Source organism: Chiloscyllium plagiosum, unplaced genomic scaffold, assembly GCF_037043375.1.
Source record: "Chiloscyllium plagiosum isolate Xiang-an unplaced genomic scaffold, Cpla_swu_hap1 HiC_scaffold_34, whole genome shotgun sequence".
Lineage (NCBI taxonomy): Eukaryota > Metazoa > Chordata > Chondrichthyes > Orectolobiformes > Hemiscylliidae > Chiloscyllium > Chiloscyllium plagiosum.
The window spans coordinates 13,127,058-13,144,312 of record NW_028270172.1 but is presented as its reverse complement, the minus strand read 5'-3'; positions in this window follow the sequence as shown (position 1 = coordinate 13,144,312).

Genomic DNA, 17,255 nt, shown 5'->3' with positions numbered 1-17,255 from the left:
AAAGTCCAGGTACACTACATCTACTGGATCTCCCTCGTCCATCTTCAGAGTTACATCCTCAAAAAATTCAAGAAGATTAGTCAAGCATGATTTCCCCTTCATAAATCCATGCTGACTCTGTCCTATCCTGTTACTACTATCCAGATGTGCTGTAATTTCATCCTTTATAATAGACTCCAGCATCTTTCCCACCACTGAGGTCAGACTAACTGGTCTATAATTTCCTGCTTTCTCTCTCCCACCTTTCTTAAAAAGTGGTAAACATTAGCCACCCTCCAATCCTCAGGAACCGACCCTGAATCTATCGAACTCTGGGAAATAATCACCAACGCATCCACGATTTCCCGAGCCACCTCCTTCAGTACCCTGGGATGTAGACCATCAGGCCCCGGAGACTTATCAACCTTCAGACCTAACAGTCTCTCCAACACCAAATCCTGGCAAATATAAATTCCCTTAAGTTCAGGTCCTTCAGCCACTGTTACCTCAGGGAGATTGCTTGTGTCTTCCCCAGTGAACACAGATCTAAAGTACCCATTTAATTCTTCTGCCATTTCTTTGTTCCCCGTAATATATTCCCCTGTTTCTGTCTTCGAGGGCCCAATTTTAGTCCTAAACATTTTTTTGCCTTGCACATACTTAAAAAAGCTTTTACTATCCTCCTTTATATTATTGGCCAGTTTACCTTCGTACCTCATTTTTCCTCTGCGTATTTCCTTCTTAGTAATCCTCTGTTGTTCTTTAAAAGCTTCCCAGTCCTCAGTTTTCCCACTTATCTCTGCTATGTTATACTTTTTCTCTTTTAACTTTATATGTTTCTTAACTTCCCTCGTCAGCCACGGCCGCCCATGCCTCCTCCTGGGATCTTTCTTCCTTTTAGGAATGAACTGATCCTGCAACTTCTGCATTATACACAGAAATATCCGCCATTGTTCCTCCACAGTCATCCCTGCTAAGGTATTGCACCATTGAACTTTGGCCAGCTCTTCCCTCATAGCTCCATAGTTCCCTTTATTCAACAGAAGTACTGTCACTTCCGACTGCACCCTCTCTCCCTCTCAAATTGCAGATTGAAGCTTAATGTATTATGGTCACTACTTCCCAATGGCTCCTTCACTTCGAGGTCTCTGACCAATCCTGGTTCGTTACACAATACCAGATCCAGAATTGCCTTCTCCCTAGTCAGCTCCAGCACCAGCTGCTCTAAGAATCCATCTCTGAGGCACTCCACAAAGACTCTTTCTTGAGGTCCAATACCATCCTGATTCTCCCAGTCTACCTGCATGTTAAAATTCCCAATAACAACTGTAGTAACATCTTTGCGACAGGCCAATTTCAGCTCCTGATTCAACTTACATCTGACATCCAGACTACTGTTGGGGGCCTGTAGATGACTCCCAAGAGGGTCTTTTTACCCTTAGTATTTCGCAGCTCTATCCACACTGATTCTACATCCCCTGACTCTAGGTCCCCCCGCGGAAGGGACTGAATATCCTCCCTTACCAACAAGGCCACCCCACTGCCCATCAGTCTGTCCTTACGATAGCACGTGTAGCCTTGAATATTCATTTCCCAGGCCCTGTCCACTTGAAGCCACGTCTCAGTTATCCCCACAATATCATATCTGCCAATTTCCAAAAGAGCCTCAAGCTCATCCATCTTATGTCTAATGCTTTGTGCATTCATGTATAGTATTTTTAATTTGTTACTGCTCTCACCCTTCCCATCAACCCCTATTTCACTCAACTTTACAGCATGATCCCTTTCTGAGTTTTCTGCCTCATTGATATAGTTGTCTTTCTTGACTTCTCTTGTTCTAACTTTCCCTTCAATTTCCTTTTTAAACATCCAGTTTGTTCCCCCCCCCCCCCCCCCCCCGCTACTTAGTTTGTAGAATTCTCTTGTAGAATTTATGCTTACCACAAAATATACCCTAGTGATCCAAGAACTTAAATCCTTGCTTCCTGCACAATTTCCCCAACCACACGTTCAAGTCCATTATCTCCCTGTTTCTGGCCACACCAGCCCGAGGAACTGGAAGCAAACCGGAGATAACCACCTTGGACGTCCTGCTTTTCAGCCTTCTTCCTAGTTCTCCGAAGTCCCGCTGTAGTATGTTCCTCCTCTTCTTCCCGACATCATTTGTGCCGACATGTACCACCACCTCTGGCTCTTCACCCTCGTCCTTGAGGATTTCCTGCACTCTGTCCGCGATGTCTTTCACCCTGGCACCAGGAAGGCAACACACCATCCTTAAATCCCGTCTGCTGCCACAAAAGCCCCGGTCAGTTCCTCTCACGATGGAGTCCCCTATTACCACGGCTCTGTGCGATGTCCGACTCTTCCGCTCTGCCTCTGCGCCAACTTTTGATTGACAGACCTGGCCGACTGGCAGTGTCATCTGTCTCTACTGTTTCCAAAAGCTTCAACTTGTTCCTGACAGGTACTTCTCCTGGGGTCTCTTGCACCTGTCTCCTCTCTGCCTTCCTCATCGTCTGCTCTCTTCTGGCATGATTGATGTAATAACCTCGCTGAAGGTCTTGTCCAGAAAGATCTTGTTCTCTCAGATGAGCCTAAGGTCCTCGAGTTCTTTCATCAGCGCTGCAATATGCTCTGTCAGTAGCTGAGTGTGCACACACTTTCCACACATATACGAGCCAGACACACCAGAGTCGTTGACCTCCCACATCAAGCACGTAGCACACTGAACCAGCTGGGCAGTTATGTCTTCACCCTCTTCAACTGTGGCGTATCATTTCACTCAACCTCCTTGTCAAAGACTCCTGAGCTGAAGCCTCACTCTTCGATCCAAACTTCCTTAGACCCTCTTTTTGTGGCAAGTCTGTGGACCCTACTTTGTAGGACCTGGGGTTTAGAACACACCCACTCTAATAGCAATCACTTACCTTCCCGACCGGCTTTGCGCTCCGCCTGAACTTCCGCCCAGCTCCCGCCGCTCTCTGGTGTTTTATAAGTAGGGAAAATAACAATTGCATGGTCATAATACTTCTACAACCTTCTGTACTTTTTAAAAATCTTGACATATGTAAGCTCCCACACGAGTCAATGAGACTGTCTAAAGACAACCAGAAGGAATTGTAACTGTGATACGACAAGTAGATAATCGTAACAAATATCTACTGCAAAACTGATATCACTAACATCCGATGAATTTCTCACCATTTCTGTGTGAGTTTACCATGAGAAAAATGACTACCTGACAGCAATCAATGCATTCCAAATCAATCAATTAACGATGAACTGTTATGGTCGATTTTGAAGAGCTGAGTCATGTGCAGTACAATTGTAAGCTGTAGTTTTCTATCGAACATATCCCATTTCCAGTAAATGTTTCAGAAAGCTTTGCGAATGGGCACCCCAAGTGGAATATATTGTGTCAATTATTCTTAAAGATGAAGCCATTCAGGGAGCTTTAAAATGCCAGCTTGCCATCCATTAGGTCAACAGATAAATAAATATTCAATTCATTACTAATCACCTTCCTGTGACAGGTATAAAAAATGTAGATTATGACCACAAACATGTACAGTCACTTAGACTGAGTTATTTGCACTTTTTAACATATGATGAGAATAAGTAAAACTTGGCTAGATGATAGAGTGGTGATTAATATTAGCTATTCCTATCAGCTACTATTGCTTTTAAGCTCTAAAGTGGTAAAAGTAAAGTCACTGTAGTCTAACTTGACTATTAGAGCTGCTCTCTCATTAGAGTCAACTGGTGATGGTTTAACCTGAGGGTCACCACGGACGAGGGGAGAAGTTAAGACAGAGTGTCCTTCATGGTAACCTCACACAGCGCAGGAATTGAACCCACACTGTTGGCAGTATTCTGCATTGTAAAGCAGCCATCCAACCTCTGTTCTAAAGTGGAAAGTAGCAATGCACTCGCAATCTCACCTTGATACTTTCTGTCCAAAAGGAATAGACTAACAATTTAATGTCTTTAACATCTGATCTGTTTATAGTTCTGCATCTAGAGTCAATTCTGAAGAAACATGATAAAGGCTTACTGATTGCCTTATTTTATTTGGTTCAGTGGTATTTCTGAGAGATATTGATAAGGTGGAACTCCACCAAATTATCACAGCACAAAGGTTTTTGTATCTAAGATGGCAATGAGGATTGGCGACTTTGTATACTTTCACTGTATTCCTGTAGAGTGGCACAGTGGCTCAGTGGTTAGTGCTGCTTCCTCACAGCACCAGGGATCCGGGTTTGATTCCACCCTCAGGTGGCTAACTGTGTAGAGATTGCACATTCTCCCCATGTCTGCATGGGTTTCCTCCGGGTGTTCCAGATTCCTCCCATGTCAGGTGGATTGGCCATGCTAAATTACCCACAGTGTCCAGGGATGTGCAGGCTAGGTGTTAGCCATGTGAGATATAGGGTTAGAGTATGGAGATGTGTCTAATTGGGACTGTATGATGATTCTGTACTTGTACACATGACAATAAAACCAAACTCTAATTCTAAAAAGAATCTTGAAATGATTAATTGGGTTAGATTGAATTTAATGTATTACTTGGAAGGACTTTTTCTAATATGATTTAATCTTGCTCCCTGTTAAAATGTCCTGCAATAAACTCAAATGGTGAGTTTTGGTGGAAACTACATGGGCTGTTACGATGGTTATTTCTGTCTGTTGGAACAGTTGATGAGGAGTAGTTAAATGATATACTGTTTTGTTTAGCATTTCAGAAGAGTTAAAGTCAGAAGTTACACAACACCAGGTCATAATCCAACAGGCTTATTTGAAATCATAAGCTTTCATAACACTGTTCTTTCATCACCTGATGAAGGGACAGCACTCCAAAAGCTTGTGATTTCAAATAAACCTGTTGCACTATAACCTGGTGTCATGTGCCTTCTGACTTTGTCCACCCCAATCCAACACCGGCATCCTCACATCAGTAAAGTTAAAGTTATGCCATTTCTTCTTCATTTGTTTGAATTTTAACTATGGTATAAGAATAAAGTGTGTTTTTTTAAAGTCTAGTAGTTTGACCAATCAATTCACATCTGGAATGCATCTGGAATATTTGAGGGGGTTTGGACCAGTTCATAACACTTGCCAACTGCCAACTGAACCTGCATGTTAACCTTAAGAGAATCCCAAACTAGGATACCCTAGTCCCTTCATGTATCAGATTTCTCACCTCTGCTCCCAGACCTCCTTGAAGTCCTGGTACGCTGCTGGTGTCTTCCACTGCAATAACTGATCCAACGTGTCTATTCAATTCCTCCGCCATTTCTTTGTTGCCCATTACTACTTCTCCAGCCTCATTTTCCAGTGCTCCAATGTCCACTCTGCCTCTTTCATATTGTTTATATATCTAAAACACACTCTTGCAATCTTTTTTTATATTACAAGCTATCTTACCTTCAAATTTCATCTTCCTCTCCCTCATTGCTTTTTTTAGTTACTTCCCAATTCTCTGGCTTACCGTTTCATCACATTGTATGCTTTTTCTTTTGTTTTTATGCTGTATCTGGTTTCCCTTTTCAGACACAATTGCCTTATTATCCCCTTAGTATGTTTCTTTTTGCTTATGATGAACTTCTGTTGTGCCTCCCAAATTACCTGCAGAAACTCCTACCATTGCTGTTCTACCATCTTCCCTGCTCGCCCGCCCTTCCAATCAACGGCGACATGGTGGCTCAGTGGTTAGCACTGCTTCCTCACAGTACTAGGGACCTGGGTTCGACCCTAGTCTCGTTTGACTGTCTCTGTGAAGTTTGCACGTTCTCTGTGTGGGTTTTACTCCCACAATCCAAAAATGTGCAGGTCAGGTGAATTGGCCATGCTAAATTGCACATAGTGTTAGGTGCATTAGTCAGGGGTAAATATAGGGCAGGGGAATGGGTCTGCATGGGTTACTCTTCAGGGGGTTGGTGTGGACTTGTTGGGCCGAAGGGCCTGTTTCCATACTGTAGGAATCTAATCTAAAAACTCCTGGTCCTCCCTCATGACTTTGTAGTTATCTTTACTCAATCGTAATACTGTTACATCTGATTCCAGCTTCTTCCTTTCAAACTGCAGGGTGAATTCTATCATATTATGACCACTGTCCCCTACTTGAAGCTGTGTACTGTAGTTTGCCTCATTACACATCACCGAATCCAGAATTCCCTGTTCCCTAATCAGCTCAACCTCAAGCTGCTCCAAAAAAACCAACTGGTAAACATTCCATGAATTCCTTTTCTTGAGATCCACCACCAAGCTGATTTTCCCAGTCCACCTGCATATTGCGGTTTCCCATGATTATTATAACAGTGTCTTTTTCACATGCATCTTCTATTTCCTGACTTATTTCTGCCTCACATCTTGACTACTGCTGTACATAACTCCCATCAGGATCTTTTTGTGATTCCTGAACTCTACCCACATAGATTCCATGCCTTCCAACTCTATATCATTTGTTGATATCAATTTAATTTAATTTCTTATTAACAAGGCAACCCATCCCCTCTATTCATCTGCCTGGCTTCCCAACAGGTTGTGTATCCTTGGATATTTAGTTCCAAGCCTTGATCCCTTTGCAGCCACATCCGTATGGTACCTACAACACTGTACCTGCTAATTTTAATCTGCGTTACAGCCCACTGTCCTTGTTTTGTATACCGTTTGCATTTAAGTGCACCTCTCTCAGTCCGACAACTGCCCACATCTATTGTACCTGAAGTTACATTCCTGACCCTTTCCATATTTTGTGTCCTATTACTTGGTCTGAAAACTTCAATAACGTCTGCTGAGCTTTCCCACCCCTTTAACTTTATCCTTAATTTTTTATGTAGCCTGAACCCACCCCTCCTTATTATTTAGCTTAAAGCTCTATCCAAAGCCCTAGATACACAATTTGTTAGGATTCTGGTCCCAGCATGATTCAGGTGGAGGCCATCTCACTGGAACAGCTCCATCCCTGCCCAGTGTTGATGCCAATGCCCCCTGAATTAAAACCGGTTTCTCCTACACCAATCTTTGAGCCACATGTTTACCTCTTTAATCTCGTTGATCTTGTGCCAATTTGCTCATGACTGAGTCAATACATGACCAGGATACATGAACATCAACTGGCCACAAAACAACATGACCCACTCTCACTAGTATCCTTACTTACGGATGAGGAAGGACACCATTTTGACCTGGAAAACACATCCATCCTAGCACAAGCCAAACGGAGACATGCACGAGAATTCCTAGAAGCATGGCATTCCAACCTGAACTCATATCAACAAACACATTGATTGGATCCCATTTACCACCTGCTGACAAAAATAACAGGAAATGGCATCATCATAGGAAATGATGTCTCCACAGGAAATGACATCTCCAACCCAAGGAAACTCAAACATATAAATAGAAAGTGAGCTACACCATCAGTGCTTCATCCGGAGCCCCACTGAAGCTGTTACCTAGTATGGTGATGAAACGTCTGAAAACGAACCTTCCAGCTCACTGAGCAAACCTACATCCAGAACCTCAACCTGAGCTACAAAATCTTTCAAAACTCACCAACTGAGGCAATAATCCAGAAATTATTACTTTTTTGGTTCTGCTTATTAAATTAGCCCCTAGTTGCTCATATTCCCTCAGCAGAACCTCTATCCTCTTTCTACCTATATTGTCGGTATCTACATGGATCATGACAACAGGATCTGCCACCCTCCCCTCCCCCCACCCCCACCCACCCCCACTCCAGTTTCATCTGCAGCCCCAAATGGGAGATCCTGAACACAGGCACCAGACAGGTAAGTTGAAACTTTATTGCTGGAACAGCACAGCAGGTCAGGCAGCATCCAGGGAACAGGAGATTCGACGTTTCGGGCACAGGCCCTTCTTCAGGAAACATTCCTGAAGAAGGGCCTGTGCCCGAAACGTCGAATCTCCTGTTCCCTGGATGCTGCCTGACCTGCTGTGCTGTTCCAGCAATAAAGTTTCAACTTTGATCTCCAGCATCTGCAGACTCACTTTCTCCACCAGACAGGTAACACTGCCTTCAGGTCTCTCAACTCCGGCCACAGATAACATTGTCTATTCTCCAGAGTATACCATCCCTAATTGTAAGAACATTTCCCTTTTCTCTCTGCTCTTGAATGTCTCGCTATATCACGGTGCTACGATTAGTTTCCTCATCCTCATCCTTGAACTATATGCTAGCTCATGCTGTGTCCCACTCTGGATGTGATCTCTCCTTCCTGATCTTGCAAAGGGTACTCAGGCTGGCTGTGGAAGGCGGGGATGTGGGGGGGTGGGGGGGAACGCCGGTGTTGAAGTGGGGAGAGAGAGAAAGAGAGAGAGAGAGAGAGAGAAAATAGCAAAGGTCTTTTCCAGGGGATGGGTGCTTTCAAAGCAAGGAGGCATATTTTTCAGGCGAGAGAACAAAGATTTAAAAGGGATCTGATAGGCAACCTTTTCACACAGAGGGTGGTTTGTATGTGGAATGAACTGCCAAAGGAAGTGGTAGATACATGTACAGTTACAACACTTAAAAGAAAGGTTCAGAGAGATATGGGCCAAATGCAGGCAAATAGGACAAGTTTAGTTTGGGAATCTTGGCATGGATGACTCAGACTAAAGCATCTGTAACTGTGCTGTATGACTCCATGACTCATTGTCAGGTCACGTCATGTCCAGCCCCCCCAACCAAACCATCGTTTCCTCCCAGCACCTTCTCCAACACAGGAATTGTAAAACCTGCACCCACACCTCCCCCCTCACCTCTGTCCAAGGCCCCAAAGGAGCCTGGCACATCCATCAAAGTTTCACCTGCACTTCCACACATGTCATTTACTGTATCCATTGCTCCCAATGTGGTCTCCTCTACATTGGGGAGATAGGACGCCTACTCGCAGAGCGCTTCAGAGAATGTCTCTGGGACACCTGCACTAACCAACCCCAATGCCCCATGGCCAAACAATTCAACTCCCCCTCCCACCCCGCCAAGGACATGCAGGTCCTGGGCCTCCTCCATCACCACTCCCTTACCACCCAATGCCTGGAGGAAGAACACCTCATCTTCCGCCTTGGGATTACCCAACACAGTCTCAATGTGGACTTCACCAGTTTCCTCATTTCCCTTCCCACAACCTTACCCCAGTTCCAACCTGACAGTGCCCTCATGACCTGTCCTATCTGCCCATCTTCCTTCTACCTATCTGCTCCACCCTCCTCTCCGACCTATCACCATTTCTCCGACCTCCATCTACCTATCGCACTCTAAGTTACCTTTCCCCCAGCCCCACCTCCCTCTCATTAAGCTCTCCACCCCCGAGGCTCACAAGCCTCATTCCTGATGAAGGACTCTTGGCCGAAACATCGATTCTCATGCTGCCAGACCTGCTGTGCTTTTCCAGCACCATACTCTCAACTCTGATCGCCAGCATCTGCAGTCCTCACTTTCTCAATGTGGGTATCGCTGGCTAGGCCAGCATTTATTGCCAGTCCCCGTTTTGTTGTTGTTTTTCTCCTGGCAGCTCTTAAGACTCCTCTCTCCCAGAATCCCCAGAACATGGTCTGTGTCTCTGGATTTATATTCAAGCAATAGTACCACTAGCCAACACCTTCCCAATTTGCAAAGCTGAGAAAACAGCTTTAAACTTTCAGCAAAGATGCTCACCTAACTGTGAGCAGGAAAACTGGGGTAATTAATTCCCTACAAATTAATGTATCATATCTAAATTAAAGATGCATAAGTTCAGGAGCTACCAGAGGGAAGAAAATGCAGCCGATGCTATTGTAATGAACAATTTGCCAATTGAAACAAAGCAATATTTTACATTTTTATTTCATAAAGATTTGCATTTATATTTTGTCAAATCTCAAAATGTTGCACATGCAGTGAATTAGTTGAGCTAAGTGTTTGTGTTAGAAACAAGCGTGCAACCGTTTAACAGATTTCACCAGTTCACAGAAAGGGTGATGGCTTTTTGTACGTGGAAGTGTGAGAGTTACTTTTTTAAAAAAGACACTATTTGTTTTTATAACTTATGCCTGTTGCCTAGTATCAATTTAAATACTATGATGCCTGGGAATTGAATGCGTTGCTTGTTGTTATGACATTAATTTTAATGGAAGAGTTCTCATTCTGCATCTGAGTCTAAATGCCCCACACATCAACTTAAGTACAGAAGATATTGTTACCAAGTGACTGCATTACCTAATGAAGGAGCTAATGAAACTGAAGAAGGTGCAGCTGAAAACTGAAAAATAGCCCTTGAGAAGTCTCAAGAAGAGCCCTCAACAAAGCATATATTTAAACCCTGGTAGTGATCTACAGTACAAACCAATGTAATAGGTTAAGCTTTGTGCTGAAGAATCATATTCAGAACCCAAGCTATTTAGAGGGTTTACAGGGTTGTTGCCAGTCTATTTTCTTGACTCAAGGGTCTCACATCAATCCTGTGATGTAATATTTTCTATTTTCATTTTAAATATGTGCCTGCAAGTTTCCTGCTCTATTCTTCCAACTCTCCCTTCTTTTTTTACCTTTGTCCTCTGACAGATTTTTTTTCCCATTTTTGTTGTTTTTTTGATTGCTTGCTTTATTCCACTGTCTGGCAAAAGCTCACGTTTAAAATTCTCATCCTTATTTCAAGTTCCTGCATGGCTTTTCCCTTCCCTAACTCTGTGACCTCATCCAGTCTGACAATCCTCCAAGATCCCTTCACTCCAATATATGGTCTCCTGTGGATTCCCAGTATTTAGCATTCCACCATTGTTGACTGTGCCTTTAGTACCCACTGCCTGAGTACCCAGATCTGGAATTGTCATCTCTATTAAGAAACTATTCATAACCTATCTCTTTTACTAAACTTTGTTCACTTGTCCTTTACCTTCTCACCTCTAAATCTCACTGAGGAGCAGTGAACCCAGAAGGGAGAGATTTTGAAGACTTCAGAAAGACATACTTTGAACCCCTTATTGATGTAACTTATGAAAAGTATCTGTTTTATGTCAGAGCTCGAGGGAAATTATTGATCAGTATGTGTTGGCACTGATATATCTAGCAGTATACTGTGAGTTTGTTGTATCATTAGTTAAAACACACACCAAAAGAAATGAAGGGGGAAGTTGTCCACAGTGGTACAGCTTTCTGCAGAGATAAGAAGCAATTTCCTCAATCCAGTTGGACTGCAACTGTGTTTGTAAAACAGTAGTCTATAAGGTCATTGACACAGTTTCCTGATAGCTATGGATTTCTGTTGTGCTCAGATGCTTGTCTGCCAATAATTATAGTGCATAAGTAACTCATCAGCCAACTGAGTGCTGTTACATTGTCTAGATTCCAACTTCTTCAGAATTTACCAACATTTCGGGTGAAACAACAACATCTACAAATTCCAAGGTTTCAGGATTCACGGGGCACTGAAAAAGGCCTTGTGCTCTATCTGACCTGGGCTGTTTGAAAGAGCAGTCCCATTCATCCCATGCTTTCACAATAGCCTTGTAATGGTTCTGTTTTAAGTATGGAACTATAATAATATTTTTGAAAGTTAATATTGACTCTGCTTCCACCAACATTCCACATGCCCTGGCATTTTACAAAGATTAATTGAACATATAAACATACCATGAACATTTGACATTTCAGGTTTAATTATATCATTGCAACTGATTTGAGGAAATGTTATTCTAACTCAGACTGTGGTATGGCCAAGCACAAACCACACCTTTTTTTAAAGATCAGTCCTTTCAGACCTGCTATTGACGTACCTCTGGAGTATGTAGGTGTTAAACCTCAGCTCTCTATCCAGAGGCAGGGATACTACCACTGCATCACCAGGACTGTTTTAACAGAGCACATTGTTAGCAAATCCACCAACTCAATAGAATCTTTAATTACGAAACATTAATTAATTAATTAATAATTATTGATTAACATGAGTCAAGAAGTTACATGATCAGATAGGTTTTCAGGAGGCAGTTGAAGGCTAAAAAAAGACAAAGTAAAATCAAGAGTTTTGAAAATGAAGATCTATAGTGTAGCATGGTGGGCACTAATCAAGAGGAGGGAATGTATGAATAGGGAATGCTGTGTTTTTCTTCTTCATATATTGACTTAGTAGGTAAATATCAAAACACCAACTCTGCATAAGGGATTGTTGTTGGAATACCAGACCGTAAGGGCTGCTCTCTAATTAGAGAGAGAAGCGACTGGTGGTGATTTAACCTGAGGAGAAAGTGAGGTCTGCAGATGCTGGAGATCAAAGTTGAAACTTTATTGCTGGAACAGCACAGCAGGTCAGGCAGCATCCAGGGAACAGGAGATTCGACGTTTCGGGCACAGGCCCTCTGTGCCCGAAACGTCGAATCTCCTGTTCCCTGGATGCTGCCTGACCTGCTGTGCTGTTCCAGCAATAAAGTTTGATTTAACCTGAGGGCCACCAGACCTCAAGCAATGGAAGAAGAGTCCTTCATGATAACTCAAACCAGTGATAGGAATTGAACCCACACTGCTGTCTAAACCAACAATCCAGCCAACTGAGCTAAACCAATTCCCACATAAGGGATTGGTTAAAACAAAAATATGTACGTTTATTTACAAAATATTTGAGAAGTTAGTTTGTGTATGAAACAGTTCTAGAGCTTGTGGACATGACTGAGTTGGTAGCTTCCTCAGAACAAACTAGGATTCAGTCTGAATCACATGATACATTACATCATTTCCCTTCTAATAACGTACACAGAAAACATTACACCATAAATGTGCACCACAACAGAAATATACTGCTGGGGCAGTTGCAAGGGTAAATTAAAATGAGGTCATCATGATGGTTATAAATGAAAGCTCAGAATTGAATCTGATTCAGATACAAGAGGTATACATAGGAACAAGGGTAGGCCATTCGGCTTTTCAAATCTGCTCTGCTATTTGCTATGATCCTGGCTGATCATCCAACTCAACAGCCTGTTCACTGCTTTTCCCATATCCTTTATTCCCTTTAGCGTTAAATGCTATATCTAACTCCTTCTTGAAATCACGCAATGTTTTGGTCTCAACTGCTTTCTGTGGTAGTGAATTTTCTAGGTTCATCTTTCTCTGGGGTAAATATATATCTCCTCATCTCAGTCCTAAATGATTTACACAGTTTCCTTAGACTGTGACTCCTCATCAGTGGGAACATCTTCCTTGCATCTACCCTGTCTAGTCTTTGTAGAAATTTATAGATTTCTTTGAGGCTCCTCCTTTGTGGATAGGTGAGCACAGGTGGTATTTGGATGACCACCAAGAGACGGGTCTGGGGGTCTTTATCCTAGAAGTGATAAAATCATGAGCAAGGGTTTTTTGGCTGAGATTGAGCTAGGTAGAGATTCAGGTGAAATTGATCAAAAGTCGACAGACATGCTGTTGGGTGTGAGGTAGGAATGGAAACTCAGTTCAGAGTTGTACATAGACGACACAACATGCCAGCATCAGCCTGAGTGAACAGGAAGTTGATTGGACAAAAGATCTATCCAGGAGTGCTACTGGCAAGAATGATGTGAGGGGAAAAAAAACATTTTCACTCAGCAAGTACTTAGGTTTAGAATGCACTGCCGAGAAATATGGTGGAGGTAGGTTCAATTAAAGTATTTAACAGGACACTGGAGATTATTTGGATAGAAATGGTGTGCAGGGATCTGGAGAAAAGGCAGGAGATTAGCACTCGCTGATAGAACTGGTGCAGGAACGATGAGTCAAATGGTCTTCTGTGCTGTAACAACTCAGTGATTCCGAAGGCCTCTGTCAAAATGTAGAAGACTGAATGGGCTAGAATTTCAGCCTGGGATCAGGAACCTGAAGTTGGGACCAGTTCTGAGTTCCAATCCCATGCAACGTGTTCCTAGTCACACCACCCGGTTTTTGATGGTGGGGAATGGTTTTCTCACATGTTTCCAACAGTGGGAAGTCCATCACATCTCTACTTCTCATCAGTTCTGGCGAATGGTCCCACCAGACTTCGGTAAACTCTGTTTCTCTCTGCACAACTGTTGCCAAATCTGTCAAGTTTCTCCAGCACTTTCTGGTTTACACCTGGCATTCTTCTGCCTTTTCTCCAGATCCCTGCACACCATTTCTATCCAAATAATCATCCAGTGCCCTGTTAAATACTTTAATTGAACCTACCTCCAACACATTTCTAGTAGTATTTTGCTTTTATTAACATAAGATGATCAGCCATAAAGAAAGGGGAAACAGTGAGGCCTTGAAATTGCAATCACAGAGGAGGTGGAGGCCCCAGACAGAAAATACATATTATTCTTGTGATGCCTAGAGGAGGAGTCATGTGACTCCTGGCTCCAAAATACAGTAATTGTGAAGCTTATCTTTTCTATTCCCCTTCTGCTGAGCCTTCAGATTTTATTTTGATGTCCATGGCACACCACCCAGGTGAGATTGACCTTTGTATGTAAGTCATATTCCACCGATATTTATCCATCTGCATATTTTCATGGAGACCACCATGAAAACTTTTATTGGTGTGAGATGTGGTGGATGGGAGTGTAAATCCACCATCTCCATTCTAATCCTGCTATTGAGTGGATGGGATTTACCTTTCTACTTCATTCACAAGATATGGGAGTCCCTGTTGGGCCACCCATTCATTGTCCGTCCTTAATTGTCCTGGAAAAGATGTCGGTGAGCTACATGTCTTGAACCGGTGTAGTTGATGTGCTTTAGGTAGACCCACATTGCTGTTAAGAAGATGTGAATTTGACACAGTGACACTGCAGGAAGGGTGAAATATTTTCAAATCAGGATGGTGTGTGGCTCAGACAATGGTGTCCCATTCATCTGTTGCCTATGTCCTTCCAGATGGTAGTGGGTTTGGAAGGTGCTGTCCAAAGAAAGTTAGAGTGAAAACCCTAAAATTTCTGAAGATACCCATTTAACACAATCCCTTTTCTCTGCCTCAGCTTTCTAGTCATCAGTCTGAAAATGCTGACACTACATCTTTACATAGCGACGCCTGGTTTTGGACTCAGGGCCATTCTTCCTGTGCAATCATTCTCCTTCTTTATATCCCAGAGTATTGTGCACAGTGTGGGGTGCCACATTTTAGGAAAGATATGAATACATTAGAGAGAGAGTGCAGAAGTGATTTACAAGAATGGTTCCAGGAATGAGAGACTTCAGTGATGAGGAACAGACTGAAGAAGTTGGACCTGCTCTCCTTGGAGAGAAGAAGACTGAGAGAAAATTTAAGCAAAGATTTCAAAACCGTGAGCAGGCTGGATTGTGGAGTTAAGGATTAGCTGTCCCTGCTCGTACAAGGAACAAGAATGAGAGGTGATAGATTTAAAGTCAATTGTGTGAAAGGATCAAAGGTAATGTAATAAAAAAATCTTATCACTCAGGAGTAAAATGCACTTCCTGGAAATGAGGTTCAAATGTGGTGTTCAAGAAGGCATTGGATGATTATCTGGAAGGAAATAGCACACAAAGGTATGGGGAGAAAGTAGGAGATTGGTATGGGGTTTGAAGAGCTGGTGGAAACATGATGGGCTGATTAGCCTCCTTATAGAATTCTGTGATTCTATATGTCTTACTTCCATCATCCATTGTTCTCAAAGAGTTGACCAGTTGTGATTTCTGACACAAGGAGAGATGGTGGTGTGTACTGGTAATGTCCCTGAGTTAGTAACCTGGTGCTCATGGTCTGGGAGTATGGGTTTAAATCAATCAATCAAATAAACTCAATTAATAAAACTAGTCTCTGCAATGGTGACCCTGATAACCAGCAGCATCAGTCATTGTTTGAATTAATGCTCTTTAGTGAAGGAAATCTGCTGACCTAGCATGTTCTGGCTGACATGTAACTCCAGACTGATTCCAATGTGGTTGACTCTTAAATGCCCTCCAAAATTTCAAGATAGTCAGTTCAAGGGCATGTCCAATGAAAGAATGAAAAAATATCAGCCCAGAATCCAGCTCTAATTGGGTATTCACAGTGAAAATACTATGGCTTTTAACTCATTATATATAATCCATAAACATAATAAACCTAATTTTTTGCTTTCTTCTTTATAAGTGCCTTGGTAAATGTGACAATAAATTCAATTCAATTCAATTCTCTATACAATCCTTAAAGAGTTAAGTAGAATCTCAGTGAAAAAACAGCCCCTTAGAATGTATGTAACAGGTTTAAATTCTAATTTTCCCTGTCTTGCACTTAACCCTTGATAAATGGGCAATTTAAAATTTATTCCTTGCATAATAAATGAATGGTTCTATTTGTGACTTGACAATCTATATTGCCATCAGCCATACATTTACATTTCAAATAAAAAATAGATCTCTCATCTTTTGAATCAGATTTCTCACTTGGTTTTTTTTTGCACATTTTTGGATGAATGACATGCGTGATTCTATCTTGGATATACCAATCCCCAGTTTTTTTTTTCACATTGTAACATAAATTGGTGACTGCATCATTTTAATTTTTGTTGCCTAGCAGCTTTAATCAACAATTATCTATGAGTTGGATTCTCCCATCCCAAATGGGACAAATAAGTAGGCAATAAATGCTGGCCATGCCAATGAGGATCATATCTCATTAATGAATTCAGTTAAAACAGGCATTTTAAACAACAAGGAAGAAAAGACTTCCCCAGTGAATGCACGAAGCTTACACAAATGTCAAAATAAAAGACTATGAAAGAAATATGTACCAAGACCTTATAGCATGGCACTATTTGCAAATTAATGACTGCCAGAATTTGGGGGACCAACCACCTGTAAGATTTTTCTCAGCACAGAACTTTGGGATCTGAACCATAGGATCCCTGCAGTGTGGAAACCGGTCATTTGGCCCAACAAGTCCACACAGATCCTCAGCAGAGTATCCCACCCAGACCCATTTCCCTACCCTAATACTCTGCGTTTCCCAAGACTAATGCAAATTAGCATACTCACCCCTGGGCACCACGAGCAATTTAACATGGCCAATTCACTTAACCTGCATATCTTCAAACTGTGGGAGAAAACCGGAGCACCCAGAGGAAATTCACGCAGACATGGGGAGAATGTGCAAACTCCACGCAGACAGTTGTCCGAAGCTAGACTCGAGCCCAGGTGCCTGGTGCTGCGAGGCAGCAAGGCTAACCACTGAGTAACCATGCTGTCCCTATCAATTGTAGCATTAGTTCTAATTTCAAATGATAAGTTATAGCAAAACCCACAGTTCTAACCAAGTCCCCATTAGTAGCATTGTTTCTAGAAAAGGCTTCAGTGATAAGCGCAGACAAAG